This window comes from Bubalus kerabau, chromosome 11 (assembly GCF_029407905.1).
Source record: "Bubalus kerabau isolate K-KA32 ecotype Philippines breed swamp buffalo chromosome 11, PCC_UOA_SB_1v2, whole genome shotgun sequence".
NCBI classification, from domain to species: Eukaryota; Metazoa; Chordata; class Mammalia; order Artiodactyla; family Bovidae; genus Bubalus; species Bubalus kerabau.
In genome coordinates, this window is record NC_073634.1 from 62437038 (window position 1) to 62451661 (window position 14624).

Genomic DNA, 14624 nt, shown 5'->3' on the forward strand with positions numbered 1-14624 from the left:
TCACTGAAAAAGCAAGAGAGTTCCAGAAAAGCATCTACTTCTGCTTTATTGACTATGCCAAAGCCTTGACTGTGTGGATCACAACAAACTATGGAAAATTCTTCAAGATGGGAACACCAGACCACCTGACCTGCCTACTGAGAAACCTGTATGCAGGTCAAGAAGCAATAGTTAGAACTGGACGTGGAACAACAGACTGGTTCCAAATCAAGAAAGGAGTACGTCAAGGCTGTATATTGACACCCTGCTTATTTAACTTATATGCAGAGTACATCATGAGAAATGCCAGGCTGGAGGAAGCACAAGCTGGAATCAAGATTGCCAGGAGAAATATCAATAACCTCAGATAACACCACCTTTATGGCAGAAAATGAATAAGAACTACAGAGCCTCTTGATGAAGATGAAAGAGGATAATGAAAAAGTTGGCTTAAAATTCAACATTCAGAAAACTAAGATCATGGCATGTGGTCCCATCATTTCATGGCAAACAGATTGAGAAATAATGGAAACAGCAAGAGACTGTATTTTGGGGAGCTCCAAAATCACTGCAGATGGTGACAGCAGCCATGAAATTAAAAGACGGTTGCTCTTTGGAAGAAAAGCTATGACCAACCTAGAAGGCATATTAAAAAGCAGAGACATTACTTTGCAAAAAATAAAAAAGACCATCTGGTCAAAGCTATGGTTTTTTCAGTAGTTATGTACAGTTGTGAGAGTTGGACCATAAAGAAAGCTGAGCACTAGAGAATTGATGCTTTTGAACTGTGGTGTTGGAGAAGAGTCTTGAGAGTCCCTTGGTCTGCAAGGAGATCCAACCAGTCCATCCTAAAGGAAATCAGTCCTGAATATTCATTGGAAGGACTGATGCTGAACCCGAAACTCCAATACTTTGGCTACCTAATGCAAAGACCTGACTCATTGGAAAAGACCCTGATGTTGGGAAAGATTGAAGGCAGGAGGAGAAGGGGACAACAGAGGATGAGATGGTTGGATGGCATCACCAACTTGATGCACATAGTTTGAGTATGCTCCAGGAGTTGGTGAAGGACAGGGAAGCCTGGCATGCTGCAGCCCATGGAGTCGCAAAGACTAGGACACGACTGAACCACTGAACCAAACTGAACTTAATAATGACATAACAAGGTCGTAAGAGGTTCTGGGAGCTTGTCTGATTTGACTTTGAGAACAAGAATTTCATATTATATTGCCATCGAATGAGTTCTTTTCATTTGGTCTTCATTGCTGTTATTTTAGTCACTAAGCCATATCCAACTCATTTTCAACCCCATGAGCTGTAGCCCACCAGGCTCCTCAGTCCATGGGATTTCCCAGGCAAGAACTCTGCAATGGGTTGCCATTTCCTTCTCTGGGGGATCTTCCTGACAAAGGAATCGAAGCCACATCTTCTGCATTGGCAGGCAGATCCTTTACCTCTGAGTTACCAGGGAAGCCCTTGTCTTCATAGCTTTCCCTACTTTCTAACTTTTTCGAGAAACCTTCCCTTTTTATAATTTTTGCTTACTAACATCCTTCTACCCAGATTAGTCCTTATATTTTTTTATGTATTAATTTTTTAAGAACTGGTTTTCATCTCTGTTTAGATTTTGAGGTCACTGAGGGCAAAGGCTACGCCTTACATTTTCTCTTACTCACTAATAATTTTGAGCAATAAGTTTTAAATAGCCCAAAATAAGCAGTCAGTTAATTGATTAGCGTGCTTGTATATGATGTTTCCTCTTCAATATAAGGGCTTCCCTGGTGGCTCAGACAGTAAAAAGTCCATCTGTAATGCAGGAAACTCATGTTTGATCCCTGAATTGGACAGATCCCCTGGAGAAGGGAATGGCTCCCCACTCCAGTATTCTTGCCTGGAGGATTCCATGGACGGGACACCAAATGAGCTTGAATATAAAGGGGGAAATCAGCATATGACAATGCCCTTTTCTGTATTCTCTGCAAGTGAAAGTCTCTCAGTCACGTCCAACTCTTTGTGACCCCATGGACTATACAGTCCATGGAATTCTCTGGGCCAGAATTACTGGAGTGGGTAGCCTTTACCTTCAGGGGATCTTCCCAACCCAGAGATTGAACCCAGGTCTCCCACATTGCAGACGGATTCTTTACCAGCTGAGCCACAGGGGAAGCCATCTGTGTTCTCGAATAATAATTTGAAAGATAATGATTGTGTCTTTGCTGGGTCTGAGACACAACCTAATTGTGACCTTTTGATATGGCCATGTTTTTGTGTCCCATAAAATACAATTGTGGAAATTCAAATAGCTTTGGTTTGAGGCATGAGCCAAAATTTAAAATGGATTTGGCTGAGCTCTAGTAAATTGAAAATGTGTGTTTAGCACACAAGGAAACTTGGAAACTGGTTATAACATTATGTGATAGTAAAATCAAATTAACCTATTTGTAACTTACCAAATGTTTTTAAAGCTATCCAATACTCGTTTTTAATTTAAAGTAACAACTGGGCATGGGATATGTCATGGAAATCCTATAAGTTGGCAAGTTTCTCCCATATCTTACCAAGCATAGCTCAATATATAGAGAAAATCTGGGAAATAGACTAATAAAGTTCCCATACTTTAAACGGAGTAGCTGACAAGACAGCCAAATAGCAGTGGCGATAACTACGAGAAATATTATTTCTGGCTCTGCTTCAGATGCTGTAGTTCACTGTTAAAGCAGAAATCTCTTTCTGGAGATTAGTTCAAAAGAAACTAAACTTGAGGGAAAGTGATATTTATTGTTAGGATAAATGGTTTTCCTTTTGCTGGTAATTTATATATGCAAGTTTTCTAAAAGAAATAAGACGGTTCAAATCATACTATTCTAAACCATAGACTAGTGTGGCATTTCACTCTTCTGAGTCACTGGAAATATTCCAGGATCTGAAGGTGAATTTGATAGCTTATAACAGAAGTGATCTGTTGGTAATGATGGACAATCAAATTTAGGAAATTTTTATATGTGCAATTCAATCACCATATATATTTTGGATTTAGGGCTAATTTTCATGAACTTCAAGGATGAAAAATTATATATAGTAATATGAATATATGGTAGTATATGAACTTCTATAGCAAAATTTATGGCATCTCTCAATAATTTTAGGATATTCAAACTTCTGGGACCATTCAACCTCTATTTCCAGCATTAAAAACCTGACCCACATCATTTTCTTGTTATAATTGATATTGATCATTCATAGCCTTCCTTCAATTTTCACTTAGCCATCTGTCTATATTCCAAATTACAATAAGCTTAGAGACATAAAAGTACTGAAAAAGAAGTCCTAAGTTAATTACTTAATAGTGGCAGACATAGTTTGCCATTTTAAAAGAATAGGGAGCTTATAGATCATGTCTTAATCTTAACTCATTACAACAAAAACTGTACTAGACTCCACTAGAAAGTAGTAGAGAAATAATTTCTAAAGTGTATTTAGACTTGTGTTCTTAATTGCATGGGGTTCTTAAGTACCAAAGAATTTTTTAATTAATTTTTAAATGAAATGAATATGCACTTTTATGTATGAAATAAACTAAGTAAATAAAAATTAATTTGTGTATTATGTTGCTTTTCCTTTTAACGATGACTTTTATAACATCTAGGCAGTGTTTGAGATTTTATGAGTTAACATAAAATCGTCTACTTAGGACTTTCTTTGCACTATTTTCCTAACTATGAGTTTATTATAATTTCCAACAGAGAAGGCTGGGAGTGAAAATTGAAGGAAAGTTGTTACTGATCACCATCAGTCAATAAAAGGAAGATGATGAGTTCAGTTTGTGATGCTGAAAGTAGAGGCTGAATTGTTTCCAAAGTTTGAATATTCCAAAGTTAATGGGAAATCTCTTGAGTCTGGGTATAAAAGAGAGCTGAGACTAGGAGACAGGGAGGAGCAGAGCCTAGAGAATCAATCTGGCTGTAAGTAAGAAATCAGAAATGTGGTGCTAATTTTATCACATTGGCCAGGTACACGGCTCACTCCAAAAAATTAATATAGCCTTTGTTGTTGTTGTTCAGTCACTAGTGCATGTCTGACTCTTTGCCACCCCATGGACTGCAGCACACCAGGCTTCCCTGTCCTTCACTGTCTCCCGGAGCTTGCTCAAACTCATGTCCATTAAGTCAGTGATGTCATCCAACCATCTCATCCTCTATCGTCCCTATATCCTCCTGGCTTCAACCTTTCCCATCATTAGGGTCTTTTCCAAGACTCTTCCCATCAGGTGGCCAAAGTATTGGAGTTTCAGCTTCAGCATCAGTCCTTCCAATGAATATTGAGGGTTGATTTCCTTTAAGACTCACTGGTTTGATCTCCTTGCAGTCCAAGGGACTCTCAAGAGTTTCCCCAACACAGTTCAAAAGCATCAGTTCTTAGATGCTCAGTCTTCTTTATTGTCCAACACTCACATCCATAATGGACTACTGAAAAAACCATAGCTTTGATTATATGGACTTTTCTCTGCAAAGTGATGTCTCTGCTTTTTAATATGCTGTGCAGTTTTTTCACAGTTTTCTTTCAAGGGGCAAGCGTCTTTTAATTTCATGACTGCAATCAAAGTCCTCAGTGATTTTGGAGCCCAAGAAAATAAATTCTGTCACTGTTTCCATTCTTTCCCCATCTATTTGCCACGAAGTGATGGGACTGGATGCCATGGTATTAGTTTTATGAATGTTGAGTTTTAAGCCAGTCTTCATTCTCCTCTTTCACTTTCATCAAGAGGCTCTTTAGTTCTTCTTCACTTTGTGCCATAAGGGAGGTGTCATCTGATATTGATATTGATATTTATTGATATTTCTCCCAGCAATCTTGATTCCAGCTTGTACTTCATCCAACCCAGCATTTTGCATGATGTACTCTTCATATAAGTTAAATAAGCAGGGTGACAATATACAGCCTTGACATAATCCTTTCTCAATTTGAAACCAGTCTGTTGTTCCATGTCCAGTTCTAACTGTTGCTTCCTGACCTGCATACAGGTTTCTCAGGAGGCAAGTCAGATGGTCTGGTATTCCCATCTCTTTCAAAATTTTCCAGTTTTTTGTGACCCACACAGTCAAAGGCTTTGGCATAGTCAATGAACCAGAAGTAGATGTTTTTCTGGAACTCTCTCACTTTTTCAAAGATCCAATTGATGTTGCCAATCTGATTTCTTGTTCCTCTGCCTTTTCTAAATCCAGCTTGAACATCTGGAAGTTCATGATTCACATACAGTTGAAGTCTAAATTGAAGGATTTTAAGAATTACCCTGCTAGCATGTGAAATGAGGGAAATTGTGAGGAGTTTGAATATTCTTTAATATTGTGCCTCTTTGTGATTGGAATGAAAACTGACCTTTTCCAGTCCTGTGGCCACCGCTGAGTTTTCCAAATTTGCTGGCATATTGAGTACAACACTTTCACAGCATCATCTTTTAGGATTTGAACAACTGGAATTCCATCACCTCCACTAGCTTTGTTCGTAGTGATTCTTCCTAAGGCCCACTTGACTTCACACTCCAGGATGTCTGGCTCTAGGTGAGTGATCACACCATTGTGGTTATCTGGGCCGTGAAGATCTTTTTTTGTACAGTTCTTCTGTGTGTTCTTTTGTCACCTCTTCTTAATATCTTCTGCTTCTGTTAGGTCCATACCATTTCTGTCTTTTATTGTGCCCATCTTTGTATGAACTGTTTTCTTGGTATCTCTATTTTTCTTGAAGAGATCTCTAGTCTTTCCCATTCTATTGTTTTCCTTTATTTCTTTGCATTGATCACTGAGGAAGGCTTTCTTGTCTCTCCTTGCTATTCTGTGGAATTCCTCATTCAAAAAAGTGTATCTTTCCTTTTCTCCTTTACCTTTAGCTTCTCTTCTTTTCTCAGCTATTTGTAAGGCCTCTTCAGACAACCATTTTGCCTTGTTGCATTTCCTTTTCTTGGTGTGGTTTTGATCACTGCCTCCTGTACAGTGTTATGAACCTCCATCCATAGTTCTTCAGGCACTCTGTCTTTCAGATCTAATTCCTTGAATCTATTTGTCACTCCCACTGTATAATCATAAAGGATTTGATATAGGCCATCCTTGAATGGCCTAGTGGTTTTCCCTACGTTCTTCAATGTAAGTCTATATTTGGCAATGAGGAGTTCATGATCTGAGCCACAGTCAGCTCCCAGTCTTGTTTTTCCTTACTATGTAGAGCTTCTCCATCTTTGGTTGCAAAGAATATAATCATGTGTAGAGTCATCTCTTGTGCAGTTGGAAGAGGGTGTTTGCTATGACCAGTACGATCTCTTGGCAAAATGCTGTTACACTTTGCCCTGCTTCATTTTGTACTCCAAAGCCAAACTTGCCTGTTACTCCAGGTATCTCTTGACTTCCTGCTTTTGCAGTTCAGTCCCCTAAGATGAAAAGGAAATCTTTTTGTGGTGTTGATTCTGGAAAGTCTTGTAGGGCTTCATAGAGCTGTTCATCTTCAATTTCTTCAGCATTAGTGGTTGTGGCATAGACTTGGATTACTCTGATATTAAATGGTTTGCCTTGGAAATAAATTGAGATTATTCTTTCATTTTTGAGATTGCACCCAAGCACTGCATTTTGGATTCTTCTGTTGACTATGATGGCTACTCCATTTCTTCTAAGGAATTCTTGCCTGCAGTGGTAGATATAATGGTCACCTGAATTAAATTTTCTCATTTATGTCCTTTTTAGTTCACTGATTCCTAAAATATCAATGTTCACTCTGGCCATCTCCTGTTTGACCACTTCCAATTTACCTTGAGTCATGGACCTAACATTCCAGGTCCCTATGCATGCAATATTGTTCTTTATAGCATCAGACTGTACTTTCACCACAGACACATCCACAACTGGGTGTTGTTTCCACTTTGGCTCAGTCTTTTCATTCCTTCTGGAACTATTTCTCTGCTCTTCTCCAGTAGCATAAAGGTGACCTGGGAAGTTCATCTTTCAGTGTCATATCTTTTTGCCTTATATCCTTAACTTATCTTTTAACAAATATTTATCTGGCTTATTCTTGTATCTCAAAAGTTTAAATCAGGAAATAGAGACCTACACTGGTGGACAAACAGTTAATGTGTAGTGATTATTTTTAATGAGCATGGACATGAATATTTTCCTAGATACACATACACTAGTACACCTAAATCCCCACCTGGTGAGCTTACTTTTAAGCTCTTAAGGATATATTTTTATACTGACCACTTGATAAAGATTTACTTGGAAACAGAGGTGGTACATGGCTTAGGCAGTGAAGAATATGCCTGCAATGCAGGAGACCTGGGTTTAAAAGATCCCTTAGGGAAGGGAATGGCTACCCACTCCAGTATTCGTGCCTGGAGAAGACCATGGACAGAGGAGCCTGGTGTGCTACAATTCATTGAGTTGCAAAGAGACAGACACAGCTGAGCTACTGACACTAAAGAATGGAAAATATCAGTGGATCGAGTTGTGTAAGGGTAGGAGAGCTGACAGTAATTTTGCCCCTGTTATCAGGGTTCGGGATGGGGAGCACATGTGTGCCTGTGGCGGAATCATTTTGATATTTGGCAAATCTAATACAGTTATGTAAAGTTTAAAAATAAAATAAAATTAAATTAAAAAAAATAAATAAATAAACTATCACACAAGTCATAGGAGCTTATTATTTTTAAGTATAGTTTAGTTAAACAGCCTTATTTGTTGAGGCTTATGTAAGATAACTAAGGAAAATCAGAGTAATAAGAGTTCATCAATAATATGGAATTCCTGAAGTAGTTCTTGGGAATAAAGAAAATAGGAGATACTGTTGTTAATGTGACCCTATTTAAAATGCTGAGCTGTTGGGGAACACGTAAGTAGAACTCACACAAATACATTTCAGAAACCCTACACAAAGAACAAGAAATATGTGTCTTTACTTGGTGACCTAGAAGAGTTTGACTAGAGAAGAAAGCACAAGAAGAAAACTAAGCACAAGAAGAAAACTAAGAAGAGAATTCCAGGCAGAGAAAGCATAGATGAAAAAGAAAAGATGTGCAGTCATGAGAGAAGGGCTTATTCAGAAATGAGGAAATTCAATGTGGGTTGGAGTTTGGAAGCATGGGATGATGTTCATGAATGGAAAATGCATCTCAGGCAGACTCTTTAATGTCTGAGACACAAGGGAAGCCCCCATTTAGAGACATATTTGAGGTTAAATAACAAAAGATAATTATACTATAAAATAGCTTATCCTAGGATATCCTAACACATTTAAGAAGCCATTAGTAAAATTTTCTATTTTCTTGTTATGGTATTGTATGCTATGTAACCTCAGTCATGTCTGACTCTTTGCAACTTTATGGATTGTAATCCTCAGGACTCCTCTGTCCATGGGATTTTCCAGGCAAGAATACTGGAGTAGGTTGCCATTTCCTCCTCCAGGGGATCTTCCTGACCCAGGTGCTGAATCTGAGTCTCCTGCATTGCAGGTGGATTCTTTACCTGCTAAGCCATTGGGACAGCCCCTTATTCAGTATCTAATATATGTTACATATTTTATATCAGTGTTTATCTAAGTCTTTGAGTGCTGAATAATGAATCAGGGCAAAAATAAAGTAAACAGAGTTTTTTGTCAGATCAACAGTGAGAGAGAAACATAAGCAGTCCATGGGGTTCAAAGAACCAGACACAAGGGAGTGACTGAACACAACAGCAATATTTCTTCAAATATTTGATATTACTAAGTATAATGATAATTGTGAAATCTCCAAGGGACATATGAGATTCCAAAAATTAAATATATTACTTTAAATTTGTGTTACTCCCATGTAGGGATCCCTGCAAACTTTAAAAGGTAGTGGTACGGAGTACAGTCAGAACTTGGAGCTGCCTTTAGAAACGCACCAGGCTTGAAGCATTATATATTTAATAGACAACTCTCTGCTGTGCTGTAAATGTCTACCACATCCTCCAGAAAGTCTTCCCAAACTCTAAAGAAAAAGTAGGCTTCCTCTATCTCTTCTGCAGGATTCAAGTGGCCCTCTTAGTAATTATCTCACTGGGATGCACTTGTCTGGTTACATGTCTCTTCTATGTCTTCTGGCTCAGAGCTCTTTTTGTTGGGAATACTGCCCCACTGTCTTCAGCATCTCTAGTTACTAGCAGTGCGTGAGTGTTAGTTGCTCAGTCATGTCTGACTCTTTGTGACCCCATGGACTCCAGCCCACCAGGTTCCTGTGTCCATGGGATTCTCCAGGCGAGAATACTGGAGTGAGTTGCCATTTCCTCCTTCATTTTACTAGCAGAGTGCCTATAAAATATATTAGATTCTTAAACTTATGTTTAATCAGTGAATAGGGAGTGAATCCAACACCAAATGAAAGTTAGAATCCTATCCATTTGAGGAGAGAATATTATCTGTGAGGTCAAACTGGACTGGATTACCAACCCTACTTATGCAATTCCACCTCTCATCCCACCCTCTAAAACTATTTTCTTACTTGTCAAAGGTAAAATAATATATTTCTCTCTAAAGCTTACTTTGATGATTAATGGAAAGAACATATTCAGGACACTTGCCAGATAAAAAGAATGAAATAAAATGTGGTTCGCTTTCATTTTCTTATTCTACTCTCTTACAGACTCTTAAATTCAGTTCTGTACAAAAACTCATGATCCTAAAAATATGTATGTTTCTAGACACAGTAATAGTATGATACCTAAACATTTGTTTTTACCCTTTATTACATTCTCTTTTGTCCTTGTTGACACATGCATAATATCTAGTCAAAATAAAAACAGTATAAAAATCAGTTACAATGATCTTTGAAATGATAATTTCCCTGGATGACTCATGGAAAAATTAGTCTAACATTATAAAATGATACATTATGGGAAATAAAAATGATATGGGAAACTGTTTTAAATGTAATATTCATACATTGACTAATATAGGACCCTAAATATGTCAAGGCTTTGTGTATAAAAAGTCAAAATTAGTATGCAGTTACATGAATCTTTGTTAAGTGCCTACAACTGTGTTAACACTTTACTCATTAGATTTTTTTGTTTGCCTTCATTTCTTAAACAATAATAGGAGCATACAACCTCAGACTATCCCTTATTGCCAGATGGCAATGGAGGCTAATTATTCAGTTTTTATATCAGCCTTCTTCTTCCTGAATATGAATTCTCAGGAAGGTAACACAACTACAGTTTTCACATGTATTATATGGTAAAATAATACTCTATAGGGTTTTTGTTACAAGTAAATGAGATAATACATGTAAAAAGTATCTACATAGGTAGTGCTATTAAAATTATTAATAATGTTTTAATGTTAATATTGAAATACCATTAAATAATAATAAAGCTATTCTATGAATATATATTTTAACTTGTGTGTTAAGTTCAGTTCAGTTCAGTCACTCAGTCATGTCTGACTCTTTGTGACCCCATGGACTGCAGTACACAAGGCCTCCCTGTCCATCACCAACTCACAGAGTTTATTCAAACTCATGTCCATTGAGTTGGTGATACCATCCAACCATCTCATCCTCTGTCATCCCCTTCTCCTCCCTCCTTCAATCTTTTCCAGCATCAGGGTCTTTTCCACTGAGTCAGGTCTTCGCATCAGGTGGTCAAAGTATTGGAGTTTCAGCTTCAGCATCAGTCCTTCCAATGAATATTCAGGACTAATTTCTTTAGGATGGACTGGTTGGATCTCCTTGCTTCCAAGGGACTCTCAAGAGTCTTCTCCAACATCACAGTTCAAAAGCATCAATTCTTCAGTGCTCCTCTTTCTCTATAGTCCAACTCTCACATCCATAGATGACTACTGGAAAAGCCATAGCTTTGACTAGATGGACCTTTGTTGGCAAACAATGCCTCTGCTTTTTAATATGCTGTTTATGTTGTTCATAGCTTTTCTTCCAAAAGCAAGTGCCTTTTAATTTCATGACTGCAGTCACCATCTGCAGTGATTTTGGAGCCCCCAAAAAATAAAGTCTCTCCTTGTTTCCATTGTTTCCCCATCTATTTGCCATGAAGTGATGGGACCAGATGCCATGGTCTTAGTTTTCTGAATGTTGAGCTTTAAGCCAACTTTTTCACTCTCCTCTTTCACTTTCATCAAGAGACTCTTTAGTTCTTCTTTGTTTTCTGTCATAAGGGTGGTGTCATCTGCATATCTGAGGTTATTGATATTTCTCCCTGTGATCTTGATTACAGCTTGTGCTTCACCCAGTCAGACATTTCTCATGATGTACTCTGCATATACCAGGGTGAAAACCAGTGGATAAAGTTTAAGTCCATCAGTTAAGGCGAGATACATACACCTTCAGTGGCTTATTTGGCAGCAACTGTAAGGAATGCTTTGTGTTCTCAACTTTGTCAAGGAGGAAAACCCATGGAGAGAAGGCATGTAGATTGACATAGTGTTCATGTGGTTTGTACAATGTTGCATTAAAAGAGGTGATTGCATACCTAAGGTTATTTTAGTTATATAGGTCTAAAATAGGTAATAGTTTGCTTAACCCTCCAAATTATTTCTTTAAAATAGCTCTATTTGATTTAGTTGTATGCTAGTTTTAACACAAACTTTAGTTACTAAGGGCTTCCCTTGTGGATCAGCTGGTAAAGAATCCATCTGCAATTCGGGAACCCTGGGTTTGACCCCTGGGTTTGGAAGATCCTCTGGAGAAGGAAAAGGGTACCCACTCCAGTATTCTTGCCTGGAGAATTCCATGGACTCTATGATGCATGGGGTCGCAAAGAGTCGGACACAACTGAGTGACTTTGACTCACTTACGCACTCTGCATAAAAGTTAAATAAGTACTCCAAGGCCAAATTTGCCTGTTACTCCAGGTATCTCTTGACTTCCTACTTTTGCATTCCAGTCCCCTGTAATGAAAAGGACATCTCTTTAGGGTGTTAGTTCTAGAAAGTCTTGTAGGTCTTCACTGAATCGTTCGACTTCAGTTTCTTCAGCATTACTGGTCAGGGCATAGACTTGGATTACTGTGATATTGAATGGTTTGCCTTGGAAACGAACAGAGATCATTCTTATATTTTTGAGATTGCACCCAATACTGCATTTCAGACTCTTGTTGACTATGATGGCTACTCCATTTCTTCTAAGGAATTCGTGCCCACGGTAGTAGATATATTCTTGTTAAATTCACCCATTCCAGTCCATTTTAGTTCACTGATTCCTAAAATGTTGGTGTTCACTCTTGCCATCTCCCGTTTGACCACTTCCAATTTGGCTTGATCATGGACCTAACATTCCAGGTTCCTATGCAATATTGCTCTTTACAACATCAGACTTTACTTCCGTCACCAGTCACCCACACCTGGGTGTTGTTTTTGCTTTGGCTCCGTCTCTTCTTTCTTTCTGGAGTTATTTCTCCACTGATCTCCAGTAGCATATTGGGCATCCACCGACCTGGGAAGCCCATCTTTCAGTGTCCTTTTTGCCTTTTCTACTGTTCATAGGGTTCCCAAGGCAAAAATACTGAAGTGGTTTGCCATTCCCTTAACCACGTTTTGTCAGAACTCTCCACCATGACTTGTCCATCTTGGGTGACCTTACATGGCATGGCTCATAGTTTCATTGAGTTAGACAAGATTGTGGTCCATGTGATCAGATTGGTTAGTTTTCTCTGATTGTGGTTTTCAGTCTGTCTGCCCTCTGGTGGAGAAGGATAAGAGGCTTATGGGAGCTTCCTGATGGGAGAGACTGACTGAGGAAGAAACTGGGTCTTGTTCTGATGGTCAGGGCCATACTCAGTAAATCTTTAATCCAATTTTCTGTTGATGGGTTGAGCTGTGTTCCCTCCCTGTTATTTGACCTGAGGCAAAACTCTAGTGGAGGTAATGAAGATAATGGTGACCTTCGAAAGGTCCCATGCATGCACTGCTACACTCAGTGCCTCCAACTCTGCAGCAGGCCACCACCGACCCGCACCTCTGCCAGAGACTCTTGGACCCTCAAGGGCAAGTCTGGGTCAGTCTTTTGTGGGGTCACTGCTCCTTTCTCCTGGATCCTGATGTACACAAGGTTTTGTTTGTGCCCTCCAAGAGTCTGTTTCCTCAATCCTGTGTAAGTTCTGGTGGCTCTATCGTGGGGTTAATGGTGACCTGCTCCAAAGAGACTTATGACATACCCAGGTCTACTGCACCCAGAGCCCCTGACCCCGCAGCAGTTCACTGCTGACCTGTACCTCCTCAGGAGACACTCAAACACAGTTCTGTCTCAGTCTCTGTGGGGTCTCTGGGTCCTGGTGCATACAAGGTATGTTTGAGCCCTCTGAGCATCTCTGGTGGGTATGGGGTTTGATTCCAAACATGATTTTGCCCCTCCTACCATCTTACTGAGGCTTCTCCTTTGCCCTTGGATGTTGGGTTTCTCCTCAAAGTCACCCCAGTGCCATGCAGTCACCACTCCATCGCCTACCATTTTTCTGGGGCTTCTCTGCCCTTGGATGTGGGATATATTTGTCTGTGTATACATTTAAGGCCTCCCAGATGGCACTAGTGGTAAAGAAACTGCCGGCCAACACAGGAGATGTAAGAGATGCAAGTTTGATCCTTGGATCAGGAAGATCCCTTGGAGGAGGGCATGGCAACCCATTCCCGTATACTTATCTGACTAATCTCATGGATGGAGCAGCCTGGTGGGCTACAGACCATAGGGATGCAAAGAGTCAGACATGACTGAAACAACTTAGCACACATGCATATACATTTAATATATGATATAGTTGAATGTACACAGACTTATATTTGTTTTATTTAAATGCAATTATTCTCTTCAGAGGACCATACCTAATAAGGTGATTTCAGGTTTATTTTGTGAAAGTGTATATTGATGACCCACATATTCATATTATATTTCAGCTTCAAATCTTCTCTTCCATATTTGGCTCTGGGATGCTCACAGAGATCTGCAAACTAAAATTTTTAGATTCTTTTGCTATGATCTTTGCTAGCTGTATTAAAGGAAGGTAGGAAAGCAGGATGCAGGGAGAATAGGCACTGTGGCTCAGCTGGTAAGGAATCTGCCTGCAACATGGGAGACCTGGGTTCAATCCCTTGGTTGGGAAGATCCTCTGGAAAAGGGAAAGGCTACCCATTCCAGTATTCGGCCTAGAGAATTCCATGGACTGTATAGTCCATGGGGTCGCAAAGAGTCAGACACGACTGAGTGATTTTCACTTTCACTTTCACTTTCTGTTCACAGCTCATGTTGGTACCACTTCAGCTTCGGATGACCGCTGCAGTATCATCCTCCATGTCCTTTTGGTACTTCCAGCCCTAGAAGCACCAGCCCCAGTGGCCACACTTCCCTCAGCAGTCCATCTACCAACCATGTAATGTATCCTTCAAGGTCCAAGAAGCAACAGTGTGGGGCCTCTCCTATAAATCCCCAGGGTAGTTACCACTACCTCTTCCATTTTTGAGATTCCTCAGTTATTATTACTTTGGTTACCATAGTCTTATGAATAATATCTGCTTCTTGCAATAACTATTATCTGGTACCCTTTTGTTTATTCAGACTTTAAATATCTATGTGCCAATTACTTGCATGAAATCTCTTCAGGTTCAAATGTCTAAGGTGGCTTGTATGCTCCCAACTCTTCTCT